General features: G+C 38.1%; 1 protein-coding gene across 4 annotated transcripts in view; it reads right to left on the reverse strand.

Annotated features, from left to right (window-relative positions):
- Window positions 1–19490, reverse strand: part of CNTN6 (contactin 6) — a 172904-nt gene that overhangs the window by 124171 nt on the left and 29243 nt on the right. The window lies entirely within an intron of this gene.

The following is a 19490-nucleotide window of genomic DNA, read 5'->3' on the forward strand; positions in this document are numbered from 1 at the left end:
CGTATTAAGGAAAAAAGATGTATTAGTAAATAAATCAGGCATGTATCCTGCCCTTATTGTGCTTATTATCTAAGAGGAAAATTAGAACACAAGTTAAAAAACAAAGCAACAGATGTGTCATTTATGAACTGTGATAATTATTATGGTGTGGAGACCACTGGTTATCTATAAAAATGCATTCTCCCTTCTTCCATAATAATGCCTTTGTAGATCAAATACACTCTTCCAACCAGAGAATACATTTCTCAAACATCTTTGCAATTCATGTGGTAAGGAGAAATGAGTGAAACTTCTACCTATTATGTGTGAAAGGAAATCTCCACAGTTTTATGTTCCCCCATCCCACCAGCACCTAGACTGCCAATGACATGAAAGATCTTGTTGAAGTTGAAAGAGCTGCCATTATCCCGGTACTTGAGTAACTGCATGGAGTAGAACCACAGCTGATCTGGAACATTACAGAGAGCTAAGTAAACTCCTATCTTGTCTGAGGTATTTATTTTGGGGTCTCTGTATTATAGCAGTTTAACCTTGCTTTTTTTAAAAAAAAAAATTTTAATGTTTATTTATTTTTGAAAGAAAAAGAGAGACATAGTGCAAACAGCAGACAGGCAGAGAGAGAGGGAGACAGAGAATCCGAAGCAAGCTCCAGGTTCTGAGCTGTCAGTACAGAGCCCAATGCAGGGCTCAAACTCTTGAACTGAGATCATGACCTGAGTGGAAGTCAGACACTAAACCGACTAAGCCACCCAGGTTCCCCGGCAGTTTAATCTTTTATTCAACTGATCTATCTTGTAACTGAAAAGAACAGAATTCAGATCTGATGGCTGAGAAAGATACAGTCATGCAATGGTGATATGGAGAAGGGAAAATCTTCCTTGCAGAAAGAAAAATGGGTTTAAAAGCCTAGATGTAGAAGGGGCGCCTGGGTGGCTTAGTCGGTTAAGCGTCCGACTTTTGCTTAGGTCATGATCTCACGGTTCGTGGGTTCGGGCCCCGCGTCGGGCTCTGTGCTGACTGCCAGCNAGGAAATAAGGTAAGATAACTGCCCTTCCATTAGGAGAAGTCCTGTTCCTTTGAGAAACTGAAAAGTGCTCAAGTGTGTCTAGGGTGCTGATAAGGGAAAAGGAGAAGAAAATTCAGGGACTGTTAAAAACTAGATACAGGGGCGCCTGGGTGGCTTAGTCGGTTAGGCGTCCGACTTTCGCTTGGGTCATGATCTCACGGTTCGTGGGTTCGGGCCCCGCGTCGGGCTCTGTGCTGGCTGCCGGCTCAGAGCCTGGAGCCTGTTTCAGTCTGTGACTCCTTCTCTCTCTGACCCTCCCCTGCTCACGCTGTCTCTCTCTCCTGGAAATAAATAAAACATTAAAAAAAAATTAAAAAAAAATAAAAATAAAAGCCTAGATGTAGAAAACAGCAAGGAAGTTTCATAATATTGAAAGAAAGCACTGTTCATGGGTGCTTAACCACATAGTGGGTAAGGGTCAATGAGAAACTGTAGTCATTAAACATTTGGGGTTATTATATTACAATGTAATTATATTAGAAGTACAAAGGGAACACCCAGAAACAAGTGAATAATAAATCAGTGCAAAAGTTGAAAAATATCTGCAATATTCATAGAATGGAATGCCATCCATGATTGGAAAGTATGTATTAAATATAAAGGACTAATGTGGAAAGTTCTTGGAAAGTGAGTTATACTATTAACTGAGTTATACTATTAAGTTAAAAAAGTGCTAACTATTGTTATGACATTATCCCATTGTGAAAGAAAAAAATAAAAACCTAAATATGAGCATCTCTTTACTGGTATAGAGAAAATTACAGAATATTTATATTTATAATATTCACCTTGGTTATCTCAAGGGAATGAATGAAAGATATGAAAGTAGAGATTATTAGATCTTTACTTACACCTCTCTTTATTTTTAAAAATATTATAAAGATTATAAACTGTGTGTGCCTTTTTGTTTATTGTTAACAACTTTATTGTAGTAAGATTGAAATAAATTATCGGTATGATTTAGAGAGATTAAAGGCTTCTGTTTTGATTATTGTGTCTTATCCATGAGTTATCTAAGTGATGATGTCATGTAAGCTATAAAACATATGAGGGCCAAATTCAGAGGAGAGGCAAGGTCCAAATTTATGAGAATGAAATTTATCAGCTTACATATAGTATTTAAAGCCATAGGAATGCATGTAATCCCCATGGGATGACACTCAAATTTTTGGCAAGAGCAATTTGGTAGATAGTCATCTAGAATCAAACTCTAAATTTAGAGGTAGAGAACTACAGAGAAAGGAAAGAAGGAAGGAAGGAGAGGGAAGGAAAGAAGCAGAGATGGAGAAAGAGGGAATAAGGAAAAGTAGGCAGAAAGCAGAATTTAAGACATGGAATAAGATGTGGACAGAAAAATGTATTAGGCAACATGAAGGTCATATGTATCTTGATTAGAGAAATTTAAGTAAAAGTATGGAGAAGAGTCTAAAGTGAATTGAGGGGTGAATAGTAGTAGCTAGTAGATAAGAACATGGGGATCACAGGTGTGCAAACTCTTTAGAGTTGGCTATGAATGAGTGGTAAGATTCCAAGCACAGGGAAGAGTTTGGAGGGCAGGGGTGCTATAATGATATAAACAATTAGGCAAAGAAAGAGACTGATGATTCTAAGACACAGATTACGGTGAAGTTCATGAAAAGTCAGAAGGGTAGAAATCAGAGCCTCTATGGAAGCACTGACCTTTGTAAGGACGGAGGAATCAAGAAAAAAGATATTAATTACTGATACAAGATAGATAGTAGGGTTATTTGCTGATTAGATGAGAACATTTTTCATGGTGGTTCTAAATTTCTCAGTAAAGTGGATGGGAAAGTGTTGGATAAATCACTGAGGAAGGGGAAAAATGTAATACATAAACCTACTTATCAGGGTTGTTACAGGGATTAAATAAAATAAGGAATTTAAAGTATCTAACTCACAGCCTATTATAGAGGAGATGATCAACATGTGGTAGTTATTATGATTATGACATACCAACTGATCAGGTCATGCCACTGTAGTTTCATCATCCTGATACAAAGTTCAGATGAATGAATTTGCAAACACAAGTCAAATAATCTATTTTGGTTCTGATAAAAGTTTTTGTAGTTGAATGTTTCAATTTGAAGCATCCATGCTATTCAGCTGTTTCCCAAGTAAAGAATTTTTTTTTGTACATTTGCTCTGTATCCATGGCAAGTAAGAGCTAAATGAAATAGATGGATTACATCTGATATATAAATTCTTATATATACTCAACTTTTAATGATACAAATATTTGGCCAATATAAACTCTACTAATCCCCAGCTCCAACCCCTTCTCTTCCCCCACCTGCTCTTGATTACCAGTTATTAACTTTACACTAATTGAAGACCTGGCATGCCTTGTCTGTTTCTTAGAGAAGATTTTTAATCAAATACATGTCTTTTTTTCCTTGGCCTTGGAAAAGCTAAATCAACCTACATATGTTGGTACTATTGCCGTGAACTACTGCTTTGACTTAGAAGTTCTTTATGACTTGCGTTTGCATAATTTTAAGTGACTCAGTAAGAATCAAGTTAACAAATGCTTTTTAAAACCAAAAATCAATATATTGTATCATTTCTATTTCTAGTTGTAACAACAGGTGAGCATTTAAAAAATGTTTTTCCTATTATCATTATTGAAAGGTCCCATTAAATTGTCATTACTTTTTAATGGTCACAAAAACAAAAACTGTCACAAAGGAGTAATGAGAATTTGAATGATTCTATGCTTTGGATTGAATTTTCTCAATGCCACACTGTCAGTGTGTCATACTCCCAGTAACATCAATCATGTTCTCAGTGCTAATCAGAAGCCATTATAACATATTGTTGATAAGATGGCTGATATTTTAATATATTCTGTGTTCACTTCCACTTATATAGGATCTGCTTGTAACATAATTTCTTCATGCCTTTTATGATTACAAGAAGGTATCTAATAGTTGACACAAAAGGAAATCAACATCTCTCAAAAGTCATACAGTCCTGGTAGCTATCAAAACACAGTCATTCCAAAATGATACTAGTTCACAGGATTTAATTAATAATTCAGATTTTAAAACTGTTTAATAGCACAGAGATGATAGACAAAATATAATTTTGTCTTATTCAAACTAGGTGCCATCTTATGTGAATATGCTTTGATCAAGCCCTGTTTTTGTTTTTGTTTTTTATTTTTAGAGACAGCGTGTGCTTGTGTGCACACAGGTGAGTTGGAGAATGGCAGAGGGAGATGGAGAGAGACACTCTTAAACAGGCTTAATGCTCAGCGCAGAGCTCAGTCTCACAACCATGAGATCATGACCTGAACTGAAACCAAGAGTCACACTCTTAACGGACTGAGCCACTCAAGCATTCCTGATAAAGATCTGTTTTAAGTTCCCAACTTATAGCTTTTTTTGCTAGCCAGAGGCTATTATTTCAGATTATTTTGAGGCAAGATTGACTGAATTAGGTAGCCACTGGAGCATTCAATGAAATTTTCTTTGGACTGTAACACCTTTAAGACCAGATTCATTCTCAAATATGGAGAAGCCGGAAAAAACCCACTAATTTCTATTTTTGTCCTGTCCATTTTTGCTTAAGAGAAAATAGCTTAGTGTGAGATTGTTCCCTGAGATGGTCTCAAATTCTGTATTATTTGAAGAAATTCCCATAAACCACAAAGGTGACCTGCCCAGGCTGTCCTTGTGCTCAAGGTATAAGTCCCGCAGTGCTGGTTGTTGTTAAAGACCTCGATTGTTGAGGTTACTCTCATTAAGCCATTCTGATGACCACGGCTTATCGGATCCTGTGGTTTTATTGCTGGTTTTGGAGGAAGCATTTGGCAGGAGCATAAGCAAAAATGCAGTCACAAACAAGGCTCTGTTCCAAAGGCCAGCAGGAAGTGCCTGAGAATGGCCCATAAAATGAGCTTTAAAGAATTACGGGGCCATATGCTCTCTCCTGGAGAAACCAAGGTGCCGAGGAGGGACAGGGGCCACCAACATGTACTTAAAATTAAGTCCAAGAAATGCTAAGTATTGCAGCATCTAATTGTAAGGAGAATACGTCTTTGCAGCTGCCATGTGTAGGAATGAATCTCAGCCTCATTAAAGTGAGAAAACTGCATTGTTTGCTGCCAAGGCCTGAGGATCACTATCAGAGGATGTGCTTGGCAACACCAGTGCCTGACACAGAAGGAGACCAGTGGTTTGCCCACTCTCATGAGCTTGGAGGAAGGCTATGGGCACCCAGGGTTCACTGGCCCACACCAGGAGCACAACACCCACAAAGTCAGGGAGAGGGAAAGGTATTCGTCGGGAAAATGTGCATGCTTCTAGCAGGACACACTATAGCTGAGTTGTTCAAAATCTGAATAAGAATATCAACTGGATCTTTATCCACTTGCTGTGCATTATTTTAATTTTTTAAATCTTCACTTTTTTTCTTTCTTGCATGTGTCAAGAATAACTACTATAAGCCGGACACTCAGTGACGTTAGCTTTATTGAGTTCTCATGACGATCTTGGGATGTAGATACTGATACTACATTCACTTAACAAAAAAAGGAAACTGCAGTTCATAAAGGATCAGCAACAGACCAAAGGCCACAGTTGCTAGATGTCAAGACTGAACTGAAAAGGAGGTAGTCTGGTTCCAGAGCTCACACTCTGAAATATGATGCTCTTCTGCTGCCAAATGCTAACTCGGGTCTCCCTGCCATTTACAAGATATAAAATAGGGCATAACCACCACTCCGTGTTCACACAGACAACAAATACTAAAGCTCAGTGCTTTTCCAGAGAATTCTGCAATTGGGGTAGAAGTACTACATTTTTCACGTTTAGAAATAGTTGGATTCCTGATTTCCTCCCTTTTCAGAACCCTTGCTGTGTCCCTCCAGCTGTGTTTCCTGATTTGTTTCCACCCTCACATCCCTGCAAACAGACCTCAGAAACTCAGCTTGACCAACATAGAGACACATAGCCCCCGCCTCTCCCAATAGGAAGTGCCACCTCGGCCATCTTTGTGCCTCTATTAGTCTTCGGGATTTAATATCAAATAGTTCTTAGAAGTCTATAGTTCTTCTCCCTGTTATTCATGTCTGTTCTTTCTCTCCTACAAACTTCCCACTCCAGCCCTGTCTCAGGAACATGGAGAAACTAAAACCCTCCCACTTTCTTCTACGAAGTCTCCCTCTCTTGAGCTCCTACTACCACAGTCTGAGACTGAGAGATCTGCCCTCATTCACACAGGTTATAAGTAGAAGAAGTAAAATTAAATTCCAAATACCATGACTCTAGGGGGCATCTGCTTAACTGCCTCTCTCAGTAGAGCTTCCCCATTAAACAGACCTTATAACCTGTCTCCAAACCAGAGACAGGGCTCATTTTCTCTCTCTACATTTCAAAAGCAACTCTAATTATCTGTTACTTTGAGGACACTGAATCTCATTTTAAGCTCCAACATTTCTTTTACTGCTCTGTTTTTGCACCAGTAGAATACTATTACCCCTTTGCAAATTCTGCAGAAGTTTTAGCACAGAAGGTTTGCACTGGAGTCCGTAGAGTGCCCGTTCACCTTCCTGACGCAGTCTCCACCTTGGAGGTATGTGCTTTGTTTTGGCCTACGGCAAAAACATTTGCTGGGTGAGAAAACGCTGATACCCTGCCCAGCAAAAGGGAAATGGTGAAAGATACCAAGAATAATTCTCTAGTTCTGTATTAGTCTCACAGAACTCCTAGATATGACATTCACAACTTTCGAAATCAAAGTACTCTTGAGAGGATCAAGACATTATGGTATGGTTATTTTGAATTCACATCTCTCCATTGTTTTTCTCCTTTGAAGAGGACCACTCATGGAGAATATCAAATTGTTTCTGTTGCTATTTCCCTTTTTTTTTTAATTAATTTTTTTTTTTTTTGGTGGTTTGGAGTAAGCTGAAGATCTTGGTGCTGTAATTAATCTTCCCAAGGCTTTATTAATTGGCATACAAAAATGTCTCTATTTAGACCACTTTCATTTCCTACCGTCATGTTCAGGATGCTATATGCTCAGTTACAGTGTTCATGATATTATTGTGTTTCCTAGCATAACTCAGTAACATAACATGACATAACCTAATAAAGCACAATGCTATTGTCAAATCCTGTAAAATAGACAATAGCTGAGTTTCTATATTGAACATAAATCTGGAATGTTAATATCTAAGCATGAAGTTAGGAGATATTTTAAGAGCTTCTGGTGTCAAACTCATTTAAAATCTGAGTTGAAATTCCTCCCCTTTTCTTTTTTTTTTGATGTAAAAAGATTTTTATAAAACTTCATAAATAAGTGGAAAACAAGTAAGTTGTTTCTTGGTTTCCTGGGAATAATGAACTCACTGAGAATCATTTCCTTATGGTGCTTATGAGAAAAAATGCCATATAGGATAATAGTGAGGAGGGGTGATAAATTCTTTTCTATCAGCTGAGCATCTAGGTTTTTTTGAGAAAGAAGTATTTATTATATAGAACATGGTGAGCAACTATGAAATACTCATTTGGTCTACTAAAATATACGTGTAAAACTGAATTTGATATCTGTAAAGGACTCATTTGTCTGATTAATGCTGGGAAAGCAGTGACATCTATGACCAAAAAAAAAAAAAAAATCATACAAATACTAGATATGGCCTGTTCCCAAACTTGCCTCTTAGTAAGTTTGCATATTCCCTATAGTTATAGCTAGTGGATGAGAGAGGAGCAGAGGGGAATGATGGAATGATGTAACTTTGACAGCATAAGATAGACTGAGATGTCAGATTACTTAACTGTACACTGCAGTGGAGATCTTCAGTGTTTCTGGAAAGAAAAGAAGCAATCTAAGTAGGCATGCAAAAAGTAAACAAGCCACTAATGAATTCTGTACAAGGTTATTACTGATGAAATGAAATGATCAGTAGCACAGGTTTTGGGTCAGACTCTGAGTTCAAATGCTAGCTTCACCACGCATATTATTTCTTTCTATCTCAGTTTTATCTACATTTTTAAAATGTTTATTTGTTTATTTTGAGAGGGTGTACAGGTTAGCAGAGGAGGGGCAGAGAGAGAGGGAGAGAGAGAATCGCAAGCAGCCTCTGCAGTGACAGCATGAAACTTGAGGCAGAGCTCCATTCATGAACCTCAAGATCATGACCTGAGCTGAAATAGAGAGTCAGCTGCCTACCCAACTGAGTCACCCAGGTGGCTCTAGTTCTATCTAGTTTTACAACGAATGTAATAATAGCATGTGTCTCGCAGGAAAAATGATGTAATGTCTTTAAAATCCTTAACAGGTATTAAGTAGAAAAATATAAATGATGTTGGGGACTTTAATTATACTATTGATGATATATTTGCACATCACCAAATGTTGGATGTTTAGAATTTTTAAATGGGTTTTATTTCCAGTTTTCATTTCAGTATCTGATGATTTAACAAAATGCATTTTCTTAAAGACAGAGCCCAGAACTTCCTTCTCTGTCCATCTAGTGCCCGGCTCAAATGCTTAGTGAATAAATAAATTTTAAAAAATGGCCTGAAGTCAAAAGTATGTGAATTTTATTCCAAGTATTGCCACATCACGTTGTATTTCATTATAGACCATGTTTTGCCAACTTGACAGGACTTGTTAGATGGAGGGTCATTGAACCTCTTGGCTCAGAAAGCAATGCAGCCCAGCGGAAGGCAGAAATTACTTCTTGGAGGAGCCAGAAAAATCCTAGACCACCCTGCTTCTCCCAGGTCTTGGGCTGTACCTTTTGACAGATGTTCATTTCCTTGCTTTTTGTTCCTTGGGGAGTACAATGCTAGTACCTTTTCAGTCAGTAAGCTCGAAAAAGATTTCTTAGGGCTGTTTGTCTTTCTCACAATGAATGATACAAATAATTCTCAAGTACAGAAAGACGAGTTTCCTGAACGGGTCAAGTTTTCAGATAATAAAAGATGCAACACTGTGTGTGGAAGATGGGGACTCGGTGGTGCATGTCAACAAGGTGTGTCTTTGTACCAAAATGAAGACGGGAGGATTCTGCTGAGTCCTGACTGGCAGAGAGAAAATCTAAAGTCTACTGTGGGCATCAAACTCGCTAATCCAAAGACAGTGGGTGTTTATTAGATTTTGGTTAAACATTTGAATCGAACAATAAGAGCTCTAGAAAGTGCAGTGAAAGGGGGCCTTCTAGCATAGGGGAAGGAGAACTCTTCTTTACTGAGACATCTCCCGATTCCAGGAGCTTTAGAAATACCCTAAGGTTTAATCTTCACAACGGCCCTGAGATGTGGGTACTATGACTGGTTATGTTGTCCTCTCTAACTCTGACTCCAGAAACATTTTCAGCTATTCAGAACATTACTCTGCTCACTTCACAGGGGAAGAGGGAAAGAGACGAAGGAAGGAAACAAGGAATGCAAAGCACAATTTCTTTTCTTCCAAAAGCAAGTAAGCACAATCTGTCCTACCTATTGGGTTAGAAAGTCTTAACCTGGGTCCTTAAGTCTTCGAACATGGTAGCAAAAAAAGTCAAACTGACTGCTGGCAACCGCAAGCTCTCAGGGAGTTTGGCCACAGGCTCAGTTGTTATTAGCGTTTGTGCCAGGGCGTCAGCAAAGAGGGCTGGAGGTATATATAAGTTTCAGTGGCAAATGAGGTGAACTTGTGTCTTTTCAGGAGTGATCCTATTCATAGCTCCCTCTGGTGCCACTTCTGTGCTGGTCATTAGAGAAAAGGGAGTGATTTCCCTGGACCAAGGCTCCAGCCCCCTTGACAACAGTTAATGGGAGCCGTCACACAAACTATGGGTCTTTTCAGACACAGCCCATAATAAGCCCTTTTGTTCATTGTGATGTTTTAATCAGAAGGTTCGATTTCGAAATTTGCAAACTCTATAGAAAGTAAAGGGCAGGGTTTTTGAGGTAATGGGGCAGAGCCCCTGGCTAAATGTGTTACTACTTCTGTTTATATGTTTAGTATGGAATGAGAGCCGTTCTTCAAAGATATCCACACCCCCTCCCCCCCAGACATAAGAGAGTTTCTATCCTAGGGACTTCAATTTGCAGGAATTATGGAGACTGACTTCAGGGTTGTTGCTCAATTCTGTTATTTTTCCATCAAACTGTTTCACTCTGAGCAAGGTCTTTAGAATCACATCTGTGATCTGCATTTCCCTTGCAGATTTCTCCCGCTCAGCCCTCAGGGTAACTAAGGTCTGGTGATAAGGATTTTGCATGCATTGTCATTTAGAGACAAAGAGACAGACACACATAGACAGACAGAAAAAGAGACACAGATGCAGAGATGGAGAAAAAGACAGAGAGAAAGAGAGAGAGCGAGCACGCACATTAGAACCTATTTATATTAAAATCCCATTATTTTCCAAAGCTCTTTCACTTGTCATCTTTTTTAATATTTACAGTAACCTTGAGAGGTAAACAAGAGAAATTACCAATGTGTGTGGTAGGTATAACTGGTTGTATGGCAATGCACTTAAGTGTTATGGAAATAAATGCTTTTAAATTTTAATAGCCACACAGTGCCTTTTAGAATTCCTATCTATTTATGATGAATTACATTAATTTTCTAGATTCAGTGGTAATAAATGTATATTTTCTTTTACTTATTAAAAATCAAAGCAATTTGATGGGAAAAAATAAATAATAGTATAAGTGGTACATAGATATGTTAAACCCCACAAAAGTGATGTTATAGATGCCTGAGATTTTGGAATCTGATTTAGGAAAAGGGTGGTGGACCCAGAGGACATGGTGGATCCCCAGACAGGATACATTTAAAGAGACCAAAGTGGTCTGTGTTAACAATGAGCAGGGATGGGGGGCAGTAGAGGACAGAAACAAAAGGAAAATCAATTTACAGACTGCTGGAGGACTTTTAGAAAAAGTCTATTCAATGGAAGATGCTTTGTGTTTTTTGTGTTCTGTAACCCTTTCCTCCCTCAAACTTCCACAAACGTTTGGATGCAAAGCACAGACGATATGAATGAATTTTTAGTTCAGCGAGTGTGCTACTTGGGGCAGAGTTCCAAAGAGTTTCACATTTAGATCAAAATTGAGAGCAAGAAAGAGAAAAAAAAAAAAAACCTGTAAGAGCTGAGCAGGGAAGAGGGCTTGAGCAGAGGCAGAGTTGGAGTTAGAAGGGTGGGGAGGAAGGCCTGTTCACTGGGATACACAGGAATGTGGACACTGATTTTCCTGGAGAACAGTGAGTAGACTTTATACAGATTTTAAGAGCAGAAAGTGCCAACTGAAAGGAGTTTCTTATAAATGCAATCGGTCTGAGCTACAGGACTCATTTCTGTCACAGGTGAAACTGGGACATTCAGTCTCAGACTTGCACCACCAGGACCTGCAGCCTGCATCTCATAGACAGGTGCTCAAAAGATTTGGGTGGATTTAATACATTAACAAAAAGATAAATTGCTTGCATTAATTATAATTTACCACAATAATCTCATAGTTTGTTCATGAGTGTGTTATTCATGGAATTAATTTTAAAATGACTCTATGCCTGTGCAATTGTTTGTATGACATCCTTTTGCAAAATAAATATATGGGCTGATCTTTGCCTTCCCAGTACATAGACAGTGCTGGCACACAGGAGATACTCAGTAAATATTTGATTAATGATGAATGAGCTCAGAGTAACAAAAATAATTGTAAGAGCTTACTAAAGCTACTTCAGGGTCCACATGATAAGATTTCTATTATCCCTGTTTGCTTGTTCAGAAAATTCCAGACACAATGAATACTTTATTTTCCTGTTTCTCAGAACATACTAAGTTTCCTCCCCTATAGACCCTTTGACCTTACCATTTCTTCTGCTTATAAACTTCTTCCTGGATCCCCACAAGCCTGGATTCTTCTTGACATTCAAATCTCAGCCTGCAGGCTACCTTTCTATGGAAGCCTCTCCTGGCTAACCAATCTAAAGTTTCAGCTTCCTATCACCCTCTATTCCCCCCCCCCCCCCCCCCCCCCCCCCCCCCCGCCAAAGGTCTAATCACTGTCAGAAATTATTGTTAGTTAAATTTATTTCAATATTTCCTAAATAGACAGTAAGTTTCAGGAAAAGAGGAACCTTATTTTCCCCATAGTAACTAGGTCAGTGCTCACATAAAGCCAGTGTTCAACAAATGCATGTTTAATGAATTAAGAAAGAGTTCTATCTCTACAGTGAGTGAGCCGATAGAAAATATGTATACAGTCCACAATATTTTCTCTAGGAATTGAAAAATAGGATACAAATTTTATTGGATCATAAAGATGAGGCTAGGATTTATTCTAACAAATGATATGGTAGCTGGACTCTAAAATGGTCGCTAAGAACCTGCTGGTGGTACTCATTGCCTTGTCTAGTCCTTTCCTACTGGACTGTCCCGAGGATGCATCACCTGTGGCGCCTGGCAGAAATGATGGCGGGTCACTGCTGACATTTGGTTATAAAAGACTCTGAGTGGTCCAGGAGAGAGAGGGGAAACCCATGAACAAAGGGAAAGTATTTATTTATTTATTTATTTATTTATTTATTTATTTTTAAAAGGAAGAGTGGTCACACAGTTGAAAGAAAAATATTTGAGCTTTGAATTCACACAGGCCTGTGCTTGAATCTAGCTCTTGGATTTATAAACTGGGAGACACTGAAAAGTTCATTTTTCATTTATTTTCAGTGTTCGTCAATATGCCCAGTATCGGATACATAAAGGACAGTCAATAAACATTTGCTGGGAACAAAATAGATGAGTAAATCTAATCTATAAATGTTTTTTAAAAACACATATAGGAGACTTTCTATATGTCTGCTTCCTCTGTTGGAACAATGCAGAGGCCAAATTTTCCATAGTGTAAAAGCTAGGACATTTAAGTCTGTTATAAGACTATGACTGTCTTATTGTTGCAGAAAATTATAATAAAAGTTATTTATCAGATTAAAAAAAAACACATATAGAGGCCACCTGGGCGGCTCAGTGAGTTGAGCATCTGCCTCTTGATTTCAGCTCAGGTCATGAACCCAGGGTCACAGGATTGAGCCCCGCAGTGGACTCTGCACCAAGCATGAGCCTGCTTGGGACTCTCTCTATCTCTCCTTCTGCCCCTTGCCCCACCTCGTCTGTGCTCTCTCTCTCTCTTTCTAAAATAAACAAAAAATAAAAAATAAAAAAATCTTGTATTAGTGAATTATTATGAGAATTAAGTAACATGCCCAAAATGACCTCTTTAATATACTGTGTCATACAGCCCTCAGTAAGTTATAACTGTCACAAACTTTATAGTTCATTTAACTTACATGGAGATTTGCATATATACTTCTATTTTATGTTATTTTTTCTATTATATTTATCATTTTGTATTTATATGTACATGTAACTTTCATGAAATTAACACTACAGTGTGGGCACTGTAAGCCCATTATATGGTTATCTAAGTAGTATGCACTAGGGTTATGCATATTCTACACATGAAATGCTAAAACACAAAAAAATTAAGAAAATTGCCAATAAGTCAATTAATAAACCAGTAATTAAATTGATGGAACTAAGTTTCAAATCCCAAGGAATATGATGACCTACAGTTTTTACCACAATGTCATAATGCCTAAAGTATTATGTCGATTTTCTAGTTCATTCCAACTTCTGCTGCTAGAATAAGCATCATGTGTTCACTGTTTTATATGGGTCTCTGCATGCCAGGGAGAGAAGTTCACTTAAGGTAGTCTGAACTAAAGGAGAGGGCAGCTCAAAAGGTACCAAGAGAAATCTGAGGCCAATGAAGTAGTAGAAACACATCTGAGAACAGTAAGGTTTACTGACAGCTATTCTCTTTCCATCTCTCTTTTTCCCTTTTTCATGGGCAACCTGGCCTGTGTCCTATCTGGTTTCCTTTGAGCATCGGCTCTATTTACTTCTTTGCATATTGGTCTCCTTGTGTTTACTTATATAGTTCATGTACCCATAAAATCTCAGCCTGTACATCATTTTGCCTTTTCCTGGCCAGTCCACAAACTTGTTAGCTCCTGACCCTACCATGAAGTTCATTTGTGTCTTTTATTTGAGATTTTTGAGATGTTCAATGCCAGAAAAGAGGTTACCTATTTATTAGTAACCTAGGCCTGCTCTTTTATAAGATAGGTAGAGACTGTAATTAACATTTTTAGTATAACGATTCATCAAGAAGATAACTTTGCAACTGTCTCAGTTAGGTATTTTGTTTATTTTAAGGACAGAGTAAGTTCAGTTCAATCATGTATTCAGGAATCAAGTAGAAACAACCAGGAAATACACTGTTTACTCATAGAAATACTCATATGGAAAATACAAAATTCCTGAACTGCAGTCTTTGAACTTTTACATATCCTCTTGCTTATAAGAAGTATCTGTGACCTTTTTAATTAAAACTATGTAATAAATGTAAATATCAAACCAATTTCTTGAATTTTCTCACATCACAAGTGTCACTTAGAAAACCAGAAGTGTTGTGGTTGTAGCAGCCACTATAAAAGTCCCATAACCCCACAGCCCATCTAGGAAGTGACCTATCATTTGTGGGGACAGTTAATAATTGAGGGCTTGCTACCTTCAGCACCTTGTTCCCTTTGCCTGAGTCTGTTCCGAGGAGGATTTCTTTTTTCTATGGGAACAAAATGCCTCACCCCCAGTATGTTTGCTGGGGATTTAATGTCCTCAGGAGTGAAACTCAAGCAAGGAGTAAGGGAGCTGCTGAGTGACAGCTCCGTTTCCTTGTCCTACGTGAAGCAATAATGAGTAGAGTTCTCTCAGGTCTGTAGGAGGGCAAAGTCATGTTGTGCCCCAAGTGTCCACAGTGGTAACCCCATTAGCTTACTCTTCACAGGTTTTCTCCTTTTCCTATAAATGTCCCTACTCTTTCACCACGCTTCGTGAGAATCATTCCCCAAATGTACTACTTAATCCAAATCTTTGTCATGAGCTCTGCTTTCAAAAAAGCCAACCAAATAGTGTGCTGTGAACACTTAAAGCAGGTCTCATCTGCCAATTTATTAAGCAGCTACTATTTGCCAAGCAATGCTCTAGGAGCCATAAATGCAGCAATGAACTAAACAGACAAAATTGATTTGTCTCCTGTGGGAAATCAATGTTTCTCTCATTTTTTTCATGGCACACACAGAGTTTTCTAAAGCTTCACATTAAATTTGAGCAGTTTCCTTAATTATTTCTTCATAAAGCAGAGAATATGATTTATTATGAAGACAAATCAATTTTTGTTTTTCTTTGAGTGCATAATTACCTAAAGCACCAGTGATAAGGGGAAATTTGTTGTTGTCGTTGTTACCACTATTAAAATGTCGAAGAGAGGCAGAGAAACTCACCACAGTATTCAGCAACCCAAACACGCCACAACATCAAACGCCTGCCCTGAATCCATCTTTGGGACTACACAGTTAATGGTATAAAATATTAAGGCTCACCTTTGGACCGCATGAGGTGCTGTGCTGCATAGTAAGTGTGGATGGAGCCTCTGGATGTTTTCAGTCTGAACCCCCATCTGGAAGCCACAGGCAGGCAAGGCCATTGACTTGCCGAAACAAATGAAATATTTTCAATATTCTGTGTTTTTGCAAAGTTCTCTTGCTTGTCATCACAAAGTCACTTACAATCAGGGAGTCAATTTGTATTCAGGAGGTTCTCTTTCTATCCACAAACGGTTTATAGGCACTTTCACTAAATTGCTTCTCTAAAAGAAATAGACAGGGTCTCATCTGCATTGGCTTAGGAATATCTCGGCCGGAAGACAGAGGAATGGACTAGATGACCCTCAAGAACTCTTTACACTGCAGAATCTGTAAAAATTTCTTCTAAAATTTTCCTTCCAATGCATAACATTTTGCGGTTAGCTCATTTAAACACAGACTTTTTCACTCATCTAAAGAAAAAGTGACTTTTAAACATTCATGGATATGACTGTTCTGTATATATATATAGTTCCATTTTATGCTATATATATCATTATTATATATTGATACATCACTAGGAAAACTTCTTCATTTAGTGACTCAATAGATCATCAAAATAATTTCTAACACAGCTATACAGCTAGAGTTTCTCTAGTGTCTAGTTTCACAATTAGGGCTCAGAATGCAACTTGCCCAAAATTATATATTTTATATATATATTTTAAGTAATAGAGCCAGAATTTAAAAACTCAACTCATTTATGTCTATTCCTGTCTCTTTTTTTCAATTCACACTGACTACATATTTATTTATTTATTTTATGTTTTATTATTTTTAAAAGTGTTTAATATTTATTTATTATTGAGAGAGAGATAGAGCAGAAGTAGCAGAGGGACAGAGAGAGAGGGAAACACAGAATCTGCACAGGCTCCAGGCTCCAAGCTGTCAGCATAGAGCCTGACACGGGGCTTAAACCCACAAACTGTGGGATCATGACCTGAGCCAAAGTCAGGCACTCAATCAACGGAGCCACCCAGGAGCCCTCAATTTTACATATTTAATGTTTAGTCCTTTCCATATTTTCCCTACCAGTAAGTTATTTTGCTTGAATAGAAATTTAAACAGTTTAATCAAAAATTTTAATGTTTATATTTTGAGAGAGAGAGATAAGAACAGCCAGATGAACAGAACACAAGCAGGGAAGGGTAGAGAGAGAGAGAGGGAGGGGGCGCCTGGGTGATTCAGTCAGTTAAGCAGCTGACTTCAGCTCAGGTCATGATCTCACAGTTTGTGAGTTCGAGCCTCGCGTTGGGCTCTGTGCTGACAGCTCAGAGCCTGGAGCCTGCTTTGGATTCTGTGTCTCCCTCCCTCTCTGTCCCTCTCCTACTTGTGCTCTACCTTTCCGTGTCTCTCAAATATAAATAAGCTTGAAAAAAATATAAAAAAAGAGGAGGAGGGCGGGGGGAGACACAGAATTTAAAGCAGGCTCCAGGCTCTGAGGTGTCAGCAGGGGTTGAACTCCACGAACTGCGAGTTCATGACCTGAGCCGAAGTCAGACACTTAACTGACTGAGCCTCCCCAGCATGCCAAAACAGTTCAATTTAAATAAAAATAACAACCTAGCAATGTGTGGATAATAGGCCAGGACATAGGTGATACTTTATTTATTAATAGTTTATTTAAAAAGTCATTCACTTATGAAAACATCTCACCAAAATGTGTTTTCTTGGCATGTCCATTCCTACTGATTAATTAGGACAGCATTATGGCATTGTGGATAGAAACTGGGATTCCCAAGTGAGCCTGACCTCAAATGCCTTTCTACCTACCACATACTAGCAAATTACCTGATCTTTGTCTGCTTCGGTTTATTTATCTGTGACATGGGTTTAAAATAGTAACTATCTTTTAGATTTGCTAAATGATATGAGATTTGTATCTGATCAATATATGTTAACTGTCACCACTGGCAGACTACCTCTAAAAATATATTCAAAGTCTACCTGAGAGCTCAGTAAAATACAATGAACTAAGTTAAGCCCACTTCCTATTTTTGTAAATAAAGTTGTATTGGAACACAACCACACTCATTTGTTTATGTATGATTGCTTCCACTCTGTAATAGCAGAGACCTTGGCCCCTAAAACAAAATATTTACTACGTTGCTCTCTACAGAAAAGTTTTGCTGACTTCTGGTCTACCCCATGAATAAGAGGCCTTGAGATGAATATCTCAATCAAGTCTGCATGATGGATATGTGACAGACAAGAAGAAGATCAGAGGAAGAAAACTGACGGTACCCAGAGATGAAGAACTGCACCACAAAGCAGATAAAACCTGAACCCAAGAGCATCAAGATGAACTGGAGATATAACTCCTCACGGATGCAGTGATATTAGAAGGACGACACAAGAGGAAAAAGTTGAGAAAGTTGACTTTTAACAGCTATGATCCCCAGACACAAATGAAACTTCTTTTATTTGAAAAACTAAGCTGCTTCACCCACACTTTTTTTATTAAAGGTATTTATGAGTACTCTTCCAATCCCTCACACATAAACCATGCAGCACCCCAGCCAGGCCACTGCACATTCAAGCTTTGTGACTCATATGAAGCAAGATTTACCTGCATTACAACAGTGAAAGGGAAATAAATTGGGTGATTTCATTACTTTCTGTTCAATGAAATCCTTATTTTATTGCTAAGCTTTGACACTTTTTCCAGAACCTCAACTATCTTTTCTCTCGCCCACTAAGAAGTAGCAGCAACACCAAAAAATCATCCAGACATCTGGATATTGCATCCAATAATTTATTGGAATCTCAGTCATACTGCTACTGTGAAAGTAGAGGAGATAAAAGGAACTTCACCCACACTACAAATAAAAGAGCTGGAATAATAGCCTTTTCCCCCCTCCTTTCAAAATATTAAATTTTATCAATCAGAATCTAACAGTTCTGGGACCAGTACATGCTTTGCTGTTAACAATATCTCAATCACACATATTGCTTTTCCAATACAACCTACAGGGGACTGATTTGTGATAAAGCTGATATAGGAAATGCAGAGGGGGACAGACATATAGCCAAATAAATCAGGTGAAAATGAACTTGATGGAATGGACTCAAAGGCAACTCTTCAGTCACTTTCTCCAGTTTAGACTCTGCATTTGGTCTTAATGACTGCCTTTGAAACTTTTGTATCCGACCTATTCAGAGGAAGAATAAAGCATCAAAAACTACTAAGATCTAGGCAGTACTGCCATTTTCAGTCTGCCTTTAGATGACAAATGGGCTTTCTCCAGAGGAGAAACAGCACCCTGTAGTGAAACTCTGTGCTTTGTAGAAGAGGTTTCCATGTCACCAGCCAGTGCTGCATCCTGTGAAGGGGGACATGATGTCTATATGTGGGGGTAGATAATTACTTAGGATAATTAGAGACTTTACTCTTAACTACAACACCGTACTGCCTCCACAGCAGAGACCTACTTAGATTCTCACTGGAAAATGGTTGTTTATGTTTGTCAACACTGGACTGTTTAATACATAAAAACGAGAAAGCTTTACAGGATAAAGGTGAGAAAGCAAAGCTAGGGGTTTTACCTCAAGCTCATTACAAAATTAATTTGTAGGTGATTCAGAGCCTAATTATAATAAATGAATTTACAAGAGTACTAAAGGGAAATAGTGTCATAATCCTGGGCCTAAGAAAATGTTTATACATGTATCACACATACACACTAAAAAATTATAAAAGGAATGAGAGATAAATTGAATTACAAAAAAAATAAGTCTTACAGGCTAAAATACCTAAAGGAAAGTTAAAATAAAAATGGAAACATTTTACGTATTTTATAATAGAAAAATATTAATATATTTAATACATATACTTAAGAAGGGGCGCCTGGGTGGCCCAGTCAGATAAGCATCTGACTTTGGCTCAGCTCATGATTTTGCATCTGTGGGTTCAAGC

The sequence above is a fragment of the Hyaena hyaena genome, unplaced genomic scaffold (genome assembly GCF_003009895.1).
Source record: "Hyaena hyaena isolate Hyena2069 unplaced genomic scaffold, ASM300989v1 scaffold_845, whole genome shotgun sequence".
Lineage (NCBI taxonomy): Eukaryota > Metazoa > Chordata > Mammalia > Carnivora > Hyaenidae > Hyaena > Hyaena hyaena.